The 12,455-nt window shown below is 40.0% G+C and overlaps 1 protein-coding gene across 5 annotated transcripts in view; it reads left to right on the top strand.

Moving 5' to 3' along the window:
* Positions 1 to 10,712: 10,712 nt before the first annotated feature.
* rbfox3a (RNA binding fox-1 homolog 3a) overlaps positions 10,713 to 12,455 on the top strand; it is a 530,829-nt gene continuing 529,086 nt past the window's right edge. For 3 of the 5 annotated variants that reach the window (XM_069517543.1, XM_069517539.1, XM_069517542.1), the window contains exon 1: positions 10,715 to 10,952. The gene's annotated coding sequence lies outside the window, so the exon portion shown is untranslated. Of the gene's footprint in view, positions 10,953 to 12,455 lie in introns of all 5 variants that reach the window. The other 2 variants (XM_069517547.1, XM_069517541.1) reach the window with 2 other exon arrangements.

A 12,455-nucleotide genomic window follows, 5' to 3' on the forward strand; every position in this document is an offset into this window, starting at 1 on the left:
AAGACATTTAAATTGTTTGACATGCTACATGCAGAAGCAGATGATGAACAACCTCTCTCTTCAAGGCAAGCAGGCTAACTTCTTCTGATTCCTGGCTCTGTTTAACCAGTTCAGGTTAAAACGAGTGTAAAATAGTAAAAGGTAAAACCAGTGTTAACTCTGGGTTAGGGTTATTAGGGTTAAACCTAATACAACAATTTAATCACTAATAAAATGGTGATTAGCCTGACTGATCCCATGTGCAGTGACAGGGTGTATGCACAGATGCACATCGACAACCATGTTGGAGGTCTGAGTCATACTAATCTCTCTCTCACACACACACACACACACACACACACACACACACACACACACATAGCAATAATGTGATGATGATGGTGGGAAGTGAAGTAACTACTACAAAAGTTATACTTTTATAAAATAAAGGTCACCCTGATATCTACAGCTGACTCTTGTTTGTTTATCCCCCCCCCAAGTTTAAGAGCCACTGCTTCATTACAGGACACAGGTGTATGTGTGTAGTGCCCCGCCCCAGTTATCAATAACCTGTTAAGACTTTTAGTAGAGATGAAAACAACATGATCTGGGAAAATATTGAATAATCAATAAAAGGTAATTCTCTCTGATTACCTGGGTTCGTGTGCGGAGCACCTAACTGGGAGTTGGGCCTTGTAAACACCCCCACCCCTCCTGACACCCCCTTGTGCTTTTGCTCTTGCTGCTTTCACGGGCAAAAATCTATAACCAGCAAATACAATCTAATTTCTCTCTGCCCTGCCAGTTTAAATAGCCTGCATTGAATTAAGTCGGTAAAAACAGAAATCGATCTTTCCGTTGGCCATCTCACTGCAGCACCTTGCACCAATGGGCCCATAATCACTGCTGAGCCCTGGGAGATATTAACCAACAGAGAGGGGACAGGAGTGTATAGAATATATTGGTGTTTGTGTGTGTGGAAGAGAGAGATACACACTTGTCTTAGAGAGAAAAAGAAATATTTCTCAATCGGTTTTCAATATGTTTAATCAGCTGTCACAACAGTCTTTCAGAGGCATTAAAGATATTAAAACCCTGATTTATATAAAGCACAATATTCCTTTGCAGTAAATATGAGCAGAATCAATTCCACTTATTCAGTTAGAATGAATACTTCATTCAGTCGAGTCATCTAAGGTTTGCATTCGCTTTCCTCATGCACTGATGGACACGCACACACACACACACATATACAAACACTTCGTCTCTCTTCTGCCTCTCTCTCCCATTCAAACACTCATTAATGGTCTACTCTATCTTTTCTCACCAACAGTGTAGGAACATGGATCAATACAAGTTTGTGATGTGATTCTCCACTTTGAGTGCCTCGCTCTCTGTACTGGAAGTGACGTACACTACTTGCTGAAAAGTACTTAACAGAAGCTAAACCCAGCAGGAATTCAGAGACTTTTGAGAAGTCGCATTAACAAAGAAATAAGCAATTTTTCATTCTAATATTTAAATGTTGTGGGGACAGCATCAACAGAGGTAGAGCAAAGTCAAACAGGACAGAGAGCATGATTACCCAAATAGAAAACACACTGTGTCCTGTTCTCATTTTTTGGGGGGGATATGAAAGGTAACATTCAAATACCCAATTTTTCTTCTATTTGTATTAGAATAACCTGGATCAAGTTTAATATTGCTGGAACTGCCTGCATACATTTTTCTGTGTTGAGGGATTATAACCAACATTTCTGATGTGATGACTGTTATAAACGACACCGTTGTGTATCCTATATTTTGTAAATAGGATGTATTTTACTTTCTAAAAAGAATCATGTAACATATACTAATGCCCTTGTCCTTCAAGCATCTGTGTTATACCCTTGCAACCGTGTCTTAGGGAGTGGGTGAATAAGAGGTGAATAAGACCTCTGTAAATTCTGCTGCGTGTGACACGGTGTAAGAAAAAGGGATGGTGAGTAATGCCCCGTCCACGGCTGCTTGTCTTCATCACACGTAGTGTATAATCATTGATGTTGGCAGTTGATGCTTCGGGCTCATTCAGTGTGGGAGACACTGTCACACAAACACAGTTGATGCAAAGCACACTGAACTAATTGAAAGGTGGATGACAGTATTTGCTATTCATAGTTTGGGCCTGTGTGATGTTTTTGCATTTATATACTGACTATTTGAAGTACTTTCATTTGCATGACTGCCAAATAATGAACGTAAAAATGGTAATCACCACAGCTTTTAAGTTGCCATTTGTCGAACTGAGTTGTAGACAAGTATATTTTGATGATTTAAAACAAATTTAGGCTACATATGAAATGGAATGGATGAAAGTGATACTGTGGTGGTTTTCCTTTTTTTCCAGTTGCATTTTAGTACCACAAAGGGCCCTCAATGCTATGTAAATGTATTCAATTTAGCTCATGCTGTATGTATTCTGTTTAGAATTCAAAGTTGTAGGCTTTAGGGCAGACTGAAACAAATACTGAGTGTCTGATGTGCACTTTATGCGTAGGAAGTTTGCAGATTCATTTTTACACAAACTCATTTACTCAGCTATTGTGAGACCCAGACTTGGATCTAATGGCAGAACCTTCTCTTAGAGCATATTACCCCCCACAACAAACCAGCTCCTATTATCAACACTCACTTTCATTTATGAGCCGACAGCTCTCCCTCTTTTTAAAAATGTATTTATTGCTTTGCAGTGGCAGAAAATTTGATTGAGAAACTTGATGAGATCGCACACACACACTCAATCTTTCGTGTGTCCGTCATCCGGGAGCTATCAAAGCGATGTCATTTAGGTGGAATGTGACTCGAAGGCATCATTTATAATCGAAGAAATAATCACAAAACATTCAAGCCTCGAGGGATCCCCAACACAATTTGGTTGTGCCACAGATCCTTCATCCTGCCGCCTGCCTGTCATTCTCACTGCCTATTCCCACACACATCTGGGAGCTATCGGGGGCTAATTAGCAGCTAATCAATGTTTAATTAAAATGGGGTTGTTAATTAAAATGACTGGTGGAGGGCTTTGGGACCTTCTTTCTCTGTCTGACACCTCAGGTGCTGTAAGAATATGGGGCTGCTCTCTGGAAACACAGGGAGATCTGCCAAACTGTAACTTTGCTAACTTCAGAAAGAGAGTTGGAAAAGCCATTAAAAGAAAATTGAATTGAAACTCTAACATCGAGTTGATAAGTGAGAAATTGTACAGCCAGTGTTTTCAAAAAACCCTGAGGTATCATTGCCTCTGTTGTATTCACGCATGAGGGAGCAGACCTTGGTCTTACTAATGATATGTGTGCTCTATGTGCGACTGAGAATGGAGCATAGGCTTAAACTCAGAGTAAGAGAATATACTATAAATGACCTCATGGTGGAGATATTTTCTTCTGAGTGCAGGTAATCCATACTTGTAGAGGATGACGGATAGCCTTTTGACTTGTTTTTAGTGGCTTTGATTGAATATCAGTCTCCACTGTCTTGTTTCCAGTTGAACAAATGAGTTTCAGTGTGAGTAGCCACCAGCACTGGGCCCGCTTCTTCAAAATGAGGTGTTTTTATCTGGTGCCTCTGCCAGGAGTAAATGGAAGTTTGGTGAGGGACAGAAGAGGTTTTGAAATGACACAAACAGAGCAGCATGTGTGTGAGTGTATGTGTGTGTGTGTGTGTATGTGTGTGTGGGCTCCCCGAGCATGCCAAGAAGCTGTATTTTTAAGCCAGAGCAAATTGGAAACAAAGTACAACAGGACTCTCATAATAAAAAATTCACTTTTATTGTAGTCAGTGATTAACACTGACCTTTAACTGAGAAAGAGAAGTGGTGAAGTCAAGAGGAAGGCAGTGAGAAAGAAAATGACAGAGGGAGGTGCGACAGATCACAGTAATTAATGTCTATCGGAGACCTAAAGGTGTTATGCCAATTAAAGATGAATTCCAAAGCTCAACTCACCCTAGAGACAAAATCTGCAGACACACACACACACACACACTAAACCTAAGGAATGAAAGTTGTTCACTTGGTTTAATATACACTAGACATTTTAAACTGGTCACATCTATAAATATTGTTGACCATTTTACGAGGTCCATTACATCTCACTTGTACCATTTCTCTGTCACATGTCCACTGTTGTTCACGTGTCCACTGAAAGTGTCCTCACAAGCATGCACCTATTGTACATTGGTGATTTACTGGCATTTTCTTCTTTGTAACAGCAGATTGAAAGCACATTCCAATGCACTGTGTGGAGAACTAATACTGTCTCCTAAAAATTACATTCCCACTGCATTCTCAGTTACATTTCTGTAAGGAACATATTTTCAAATTCAAAATTGAATTGTTGGATTTTGTGTTTCTTAAGATCTTGGACTTTTGTGCAGCACCCTGAGACAACTGTTTGTTGTGATACAGTGCTATATAAATAAATTTGATTGATTGATTGATTGAAAATAGAGTGTGCTTTCATTACAACACAAAACAATTTTAACATTTACAGAATATTCATTACATCTCAGTCTCACTATCCAATTTGACCGTTATAAGGCCATAGAATGGGTGTGATTAACATACATGACCTATACATGTGGACCAGTAGGGGCCTATTTAACTTACCAGTATGTTCAGGAGGCTGTTATCACCCTTTTATTTCAATGATCCAGTCCATGGAGCCCAGTAGATACAGAAAGTCTGTTATGATGGAAGTGAGATTTGAAACAAATCCACAGTTTGTGAACTTTACTTACGCAATATCACAAGTCAAATGGCTGTGGGAGTCGTATTTACACAGTATGATTGCTATGTGATATCTGACAGAATAAATTAATTGGCTATAACATATATGGTAATCAGACTAGAGTCATTACAAGTCAATAATAAGTGAATTCACACAATGTTCATAGTTTGTTAACGTGTGTGTTGGTTAAGTCCTATGATAAAGATTTTATTTTCACACAGCCTTGGCCCTAGATTAGTTGCAGAGAGCTATTTGGAGGCCCAATAAAATAAAAGTTATTTTGTTGTATGTCTGTGTATGATGTGGAAATTGCAATCCTGCTGACCACCCTGGGCATTACTACAGATGAACAGATGTAATGAAACTTGACTCATTTAGTTCTAAATGAGTCAAACATTGTTACTTTAAATATTTTTGTCTTTGTATGTGTTAGCCTTTAGTGGTCTCTCTAAATCTAAGCATGGCTTTGTCCAAGGAATATGAAAATCGTCACAAATGATGACATTGGAACGGTGTGGACCATGCAGGAAAATAACATTAAGTCAGTCTGTAGGTTGTAAATGAGTCCAGCTTAAAATATTGACCTATGAACCTTGATTTCAGTGAATTTTTGAAGGCAACAGAAGGAGCTATAGATAACTGTTATAGAGAGCTCTTGAGTTTTTAGCCTGAATGATTAACACGACTCCAGAGGAGGGTATCAGAGGACATTTAGACTAAAAACATGGTGTAAATGACGCTGTTTCCTGTTGAATTTGAATGTCAGGGCTTACAGACACTTGGATGACAGTATGGAGGCATTTAATATATTTTTTTATGTTTGAAGAATCAGTCATCATATACTTCAGTTGTAAAGATTAGGCTGCAATGCTCCAAAAGGGTTTTGTTGACTCAAATACTTAAGTTAATCACCGAACTGGAGTGACATTCTGTACACTCTAATAAATCACTGTTTCTTGAACATTTGCAGTGATTTGCAGCATTGATGACATGAGGACTTTGTACTTGTGTGCTGTGTTGTTTCGATCCTATATCTTTGGAAAGCAAAGCTGCTTTCAGACATGCACTAAAATCTGGAGATCCTCCACAGTTTGTCCGGAGGAGGTGTGTGAGCGAACACAAATGTCAGTGTGATGGCCTCTGAAGTTTCTTCAGACTTTCTCCGTCTCCTGGCCACCTGGTATAATGCAAATCCAGAGGAGCACATGTGTGATCTCCAGCGATGTCTGAATTACTTAATACTTTAAACAGCTATGTCTTTAAAGGCTGTGACTTAAATTTCTGCAGGCCCTGCTTTTATTTGCTCATAACAGTTTATTCAAGGATTTCTTTACTGTTCAAGTCCTGTCGGAGCTAGTATAGAATCTGTCACCACCTTGTTTAGTGTTGTGAACTATACTGATGCTAAATCAGTTCTTCCCCTGGTGACAGCTTAGTAGTTAAGTTTAAGTTCCATCCAGAGATGGAGAAATAAAAAGGAGGGAGAGGGAACAAGGAAGAAGAGAGGAGATGAAGGGTAAACCAGAGTACTTCAAACTGCGCTCAGCTTATTCCATGTGCAGTAATAATAAATGCAGCTTCATTATTTAGCTGTGTATGTCTGTAGTGTTGCTGCTGCTGCTGCCAGTTACACTGCAAACCCCTGCCTACTTATCACTCTGTTATTCTCCTATTTACTAATCCAGGAGAGAGAGAAAACCTGTTAGTGTATGTGTGGGCATACACAATCCTGCCTGGTGCATGTGTGTGTGTGTCTGTGAGTGTGTGTCTATTTTGCCAAGTGAGATGATTATCTATTTACAGTTGCAGCCCACAAACTCCCATGGCCCTTTATTTTGGAAACTGGATGAGAGAGAGATAGAGACAGAGAAACACAGAGTGAAAGTAAGACACAGGCAGACATGTTAGAGTATTACTGTTGTTCCCAGTGCTAGGACTTCATCAAGCCCTCTCCTGCATCATGTCACATTTCTCTGCAAACGTTACACTGTGGTGCAGTGTGGACGGGAAACCAAAACAAGGGATGATGCTCTTCAAATCAAACTGCTTTCAACCAAACAAAAGAGAGGTTAACTCTTTTTTAAATAATTGCTTCAAGGTAATTGGATAAAACTCCTCACTGAACAAGAATTAATGAAAGCTAGATGACATAACAACATAATATAATATAATTATACATCTACCATATAACATATGACCATATAACTTAACTGCAACTAGTTAAGTTATTTAATATTTTATCTTCTTGGTCATATAGATAGATCAATGCATTTTTTTATAAAAATTTTTTAATCAAAAATGTTCAAAAATAGTTACAATTATGCATTATGCTGAGATTTTGTGTTTCATGACCAATGACAATTGTACCCAGAGGTTTTATGAAGTTTAACACACTGTGTCATGCAAAGCAGCACTCTGTCTCAGAGAACCGCATACGAGGCCTCAACTCTGAACAGCTGGCACCGCTGGCAGGACCTTGTCAACAATAATGGTAAATGGTCTGTTTTTTATATTGCACTTATCTAGACATGATGATCAAAGCGCTTCACATTACACTTTTGCCATTCACCCAATCACACACATGTATTCATACAGTGCATCTCTTTTCTTTATCATACATCACTCAGGCACTGCTGGCACAGCTGTCAGGGGCATTTTGGGATCCAGTATCTCACCAGCTGCATTAGAAGGTATTGTACCTGTGTGAAGGTGTTAATACCTGCTGCTTACAGCTGTTAACCTCAGGGTGCTGGGGGTGTGAGGTGAGTTTGGTAGGAGTGTTCAGGTGGTCTGCACGGTGTCTCAACTCTGCCTGCGTTGACTCCACAGAAGAAATAGAAAGCGAGTGCACAGTGACCCTCTGAGGCAAACAAACACATTTCTGTATGTGTGTGTGTCTGTGTATTCCTTGTATGCCCAAAGTGGCCTGATGCTCACACCTAATGGCCATTTTGTGGTCAGTCCATTATTCAATCTGACTCTGGCTCCCTGTTTTGCTTTCAGTAGTTGTTTATGTGACCATTCACTTGGAAGATTTGACAAAAATGCTGCACTACATTCTAGGAATTTAAAATGCCATTTCTCATTGCACTTGGGAACATGTTCCTTCATCGATGTGAACACAGCCAAGGTAGTTTTCATGTATGCGGAAATTGGATGCTTTCATTACTTGCCTCCATAGCCCATTTAATAAATCATATCTTGTTTCTTTTGGTAAGAGGGATGTAAGATACGTTCTCCAGTAAGGCTTGTTTCGGATAGTCTGGGATCTCTAAAGCCATTTTCAGACATGTCCACAGAATTGGATCAAGACTTTCTCTGCAGTTTGCTTTTCAGCACGATGCAGCGGGGGGTTCTCTGCTCAGAGGCGTTCACAAAAGCAACAAATTCTTTGCAGGATTCAGGTGAGGGGTGGCGCAACCGGATGGGTTAGGGATGGATCGTATTAATTCTGCTCCTGAGACCACGGATTATGTTTATAGCACATTAACAGCGTTGGCTTTATCACCACAAACTCTCTTGATATCTTGTGCCTTCTACTTGTGTGACACTGCTTTCTCACCCTCAGACATTTATATCCTTTTCATTTTTTTCATTTCAATGTCATCAAACCCTTCACAAGCTCACAGTGAATCCAGCAGTGCATCCCCTGCTGTGCTCTCACATTCTTTTCAGCAGATTTTCTACAGACTTTATACAAGGAGCCCAGGCGGAGAAAGTCCACAGACACTGCGGAGGCTCTCACTTGGACATTTGCAACACATACAGGTCCTCTGGAGAAAATGCGGAAGATCTCTGGAGTTCAGTGAAAGTCTGAAAGCGGCCTTACATAGCAGGTTTAAGGATATCCTTGCACTAGTCAGTACTTGGGACCTAATAAAATAAGGGCTTTACACTAAAACCAGGATTTCCTCCAATTGTTGTTTTGCTGGTCCTAAAAAGATGATGCAACATTGACAAGCCTGAACCGGGGCGGGTAGTATCCTAATACAAACAAATGATTGGCAGAGAGAATGAAACTGCCAAATTGTGACAGACTAGGCCATTGAACACAGTAATGTAGAGCCCATAGCATTTTGGATGACCTCAATGTCCTACCCCCACCGGCAAAAATCAAAAGCCACCATCAAGCTAAGTACAGATAAGTACAAACTTATCAATCAACTTACAAGCAAAAAATCCCTCTGATCACAAAATCAAATGGTCAAAGATTCATCGACAATTTCTGAATCTCTGCGAAATGCCCTGTCAATTTGATTGGATGATATTAAATATGCAAATTACATCTAACTTGAGGCCTTGTTCACCAGCCGTTCTTACACTCCTTAAAACCCACTCATGCAGCTTTTAGAAAGAGTTTCACTTTATCTCACCAATGAGGAGTGCATCAGGACACGAGAACAAGAGTTCATTGAAGCTTGGCTTGGTAACCTTGAAAAGCTAAACAACACTTTGAAAATATTCAATTCATTTCAATTCGATTTTATTTGTATAGCGCCAGAACATAATATATATTAAATAAAGGCACTTTACATATTATGAGGTCAAGAACTTGAGCAGCACTTTGGCGACTGTGGAGAGAAAAAACTCCTGTAACTGGAAGAAACCTCTAGCAGAAGAAAAGGACCAGGAGCAACATGTAAAATAAAATATATTTGTAAAATATGCAAAAGATACAACCCTCCCCTCCTATCGCTCTTCTTGTCAAAGCTATGCCCCCAAATAACATGAACTTGCAATGACTAGGAGACTGACAAACGAAGCTCCACAAATTAGTTACATGTATGACAACACAACAGCAAAGAAATGTTTGTTGTAGAAAGTACAAATGTGAATTTTCACTACACAAATCTGATTTACTTTTTAAAAAACTTAAAAACACTCAGCATTAGAGGAAGTTATGACGGTGATGATTTGTTAAGTTGCTTTATCAACCAGAAAAAAGCTGCTGATGGTAAATTACTGGACAACTCTGGGGGGGGGGTGTTCCACTGAGGGGCCGGCTCACAGTCACAGAGGGACGTGTGGTTGGAGTTGAGCAGTCCAATGTTATGCATTATTTTTAGAAAGGCAATGATTACTTGAAATGCCAGCACAGGGTGAATGTCAGAGGTGAATACACACACACACACACACACACACACACACACACACTCCTTCTTGGTGCACCCCATCATTGCCTGGTTTTCCCTGTGGAGCAGTGCTGTCAAGCATCTCTCCATTGGCCCAGTGTAGCGGCATAATGCTGATCTAATAGCTAATTTCGCCTTTAATTAAATGTGCTTGGGAGCAGCAGTCAGTGTATGACCTGACTTTAAGATGCAGGACGGTGACACAGATAAATTGACAAAATGACAGGAACAAAACCCTGGAGAAAAGTCTGTGATTGTACTGGTTTCATTGTGCAAAAGAAAAGAGATAGGAAATATGTGAGGACAGAGTTTATCTAATTTTACATTGAACATTATTACAGTTTGTTCTAGCACCATGGTTATATGATATAGGGTCATAGATTTTTGTCCGCATAAATGTGTGCGTGTGTGTGAATGGATGTTTTTAGTGTAGCCTGCCTTGTTTATAATCTTTCCCTCTCGTTCCATCATAAAGCCCTGCTTCATTTGTAATGTGTGTTCACCAGTGTGTGTGTGTGTGTGTGTGTATGTGTGATTCCTTTTGGTAGTTATTAACATGCATATTTGGCTCAGTGTCTCTATTAGCATTTACATATATGGCATCTATACTGCAGTGTGTGTGTGTGTGTGTGTGTGTGTGTGTGTGTGTGTGTGTGTGTGTGTGCGTGTGTGTGTTTCTGCTCACTCGCTCACACTAGGTACCATCCCATCCTACTGTACCTACACATACATTAATACAGAAACACACACACACACACACACACACACACACACACACACCTCGCCTTCCTTCTCTCTCTAATGCCTCCCTCCTCCTTCTCCTCTATCTCTCTTTCTCCTTCGCTCTCTCTATCCCAGTCTCTTGCTTAGAGCAGTTGGTTCAGCAGAGCGGTATAACAGAGTGGAGTGTGTGTTTGCCGTGACGTGAGTGTGTCCAGAGCAACGATCGCAGTAAAAACAGAGAGAGAAAGAAATAGACACGAAGATAGAAAGGTAGAGAGAGAGAGAGAGAGAGAGAGAGAGCTCCAGAGGGCAGGACTGAGCGGACTGAGAGAAAGCAGCACTCCTGACCACTGTGAGTACTATACTGTATATACATGCTTCTCCACACTCACTCACTATGGAGGGAACTAACTGAATTGGTGTGTGTGTGTGTGATACAGTGGACAGGTGCAGACTGAAAGAGTAGAGAGGAGAAACACAGATGTATCGGAAGATGCACAGGATAACTTTTAATTGTTGACTGGAGTAACATTGTGTTCTTTACTATGAAGCTGCACAACGTGTTGTGATATCTTTGCATGGGGTTGTGTGTGTGTGTGTGTGTGTGTGTGTCTGGTGTGTTTGTGTGTGTGTATAAGTATTATTCATAAATGCGTCATATATCTAACTGACTTGCACCAAGAAAGAGAAGGAATGAGAGATGATGGAGCATGTGTCCTCACATAACCTGCACATTCTCTTCCAATGCAAATGTATTTTTCACGTGTTTGTCATTTTATTCTTTTTCAAATTTTTATTTCATTTTTTCAACTTATGCATTTCTGGTTTATGCGTTCTTGGTCATGTGGTTTCTACTCTTGCAGGATTTCTTACCAAGGCAATTCTTCTTTGGAACTTGTTTTGAAATGTATTCTACTTTGATGATGTGTATCATACTACATGGGCTCCTGACATGCATCAGGACATTTTGTCACCGGCTGTATGTGGGTGTTTCATACCGAACGAGCTGCAGATCTACACTGACACTGCCAGTGTTCTTTTTCATCCTGCAATTTTCCTTTACCTCTTTCTCTGTCATACGTAAAAGATCTATTTGTAAGATTTTTGCCTTTATTGGAGGGATCCCGTGTGGACACTATCAAAGCTAATGTAAAGTTAACTGTCTATCCAAAGTAAGACAAGTTTTGTTCATTTCAGTATTTCCACAGTTGTCATGGAGGCTGGCTTATTGTACATTGCATTGTTGATAGTCAGGACTGCAAAGAAGAGGATAGAAGCCTGGCGAGGGGAGAAATAAAAAGAGGGATTATGATAACTTCTGTAAAAGAGGGATTATAATACTGCAGCCATCCCTTCTTTTCCCCCCTTCCTCCCTCACAGTAATTATTTCTGGAAAACCACTTTATTTCTGTAGGTCCTCTGTGGTTTTTGATGGCTCTCTTCTCCTTCGCTTGTTGCCACAAAGTCAAAATCAGGCACAGTAAATTATTTAAAATTATTTTAGAACTCCATGTCCCAGTGTCTGTGGAGTGACATGTTTAATATGTTGACTTTTTGCATTTTAACATTTAACTTTAGTGTAATATGTGGTACTTCTCATTCACATATTGGTTTGTGTGATTCACAATCCATTAAGCATCGTGTTTGAGCTTTACTGTCTGAGGTCCTGCTCACACCTGGTATTAACGCCCATCTCAGCTCTGAGTACGTTCGCGTTAGAATGTGTCCTGTGTGATCAGATCTCCCTTCTCTGCTTTTTATGCAAATATACACATGGATGATTTCAGATCAAATGACGCTTTATTGTGTTATTTATAGTGTCTGATTATGATAGACGGGTTGTCAAAGTGTGTAA

Source organism: Paralichthys olivaceus, chromosome 21 (assembly GCF_024713975.1).
Source record: "Paralichthys olivaceus isolate ysfri-2021 chromosome 21, ASM2471397v2, whole genome shotgun sequence".
Lineage (NCBI taxonomy): Eukaryota > Metazoa > Chordata > Actinopteri > Pleuronectiformes > Paralichthyidae > Paralichthys > Paralichthys olivaceus.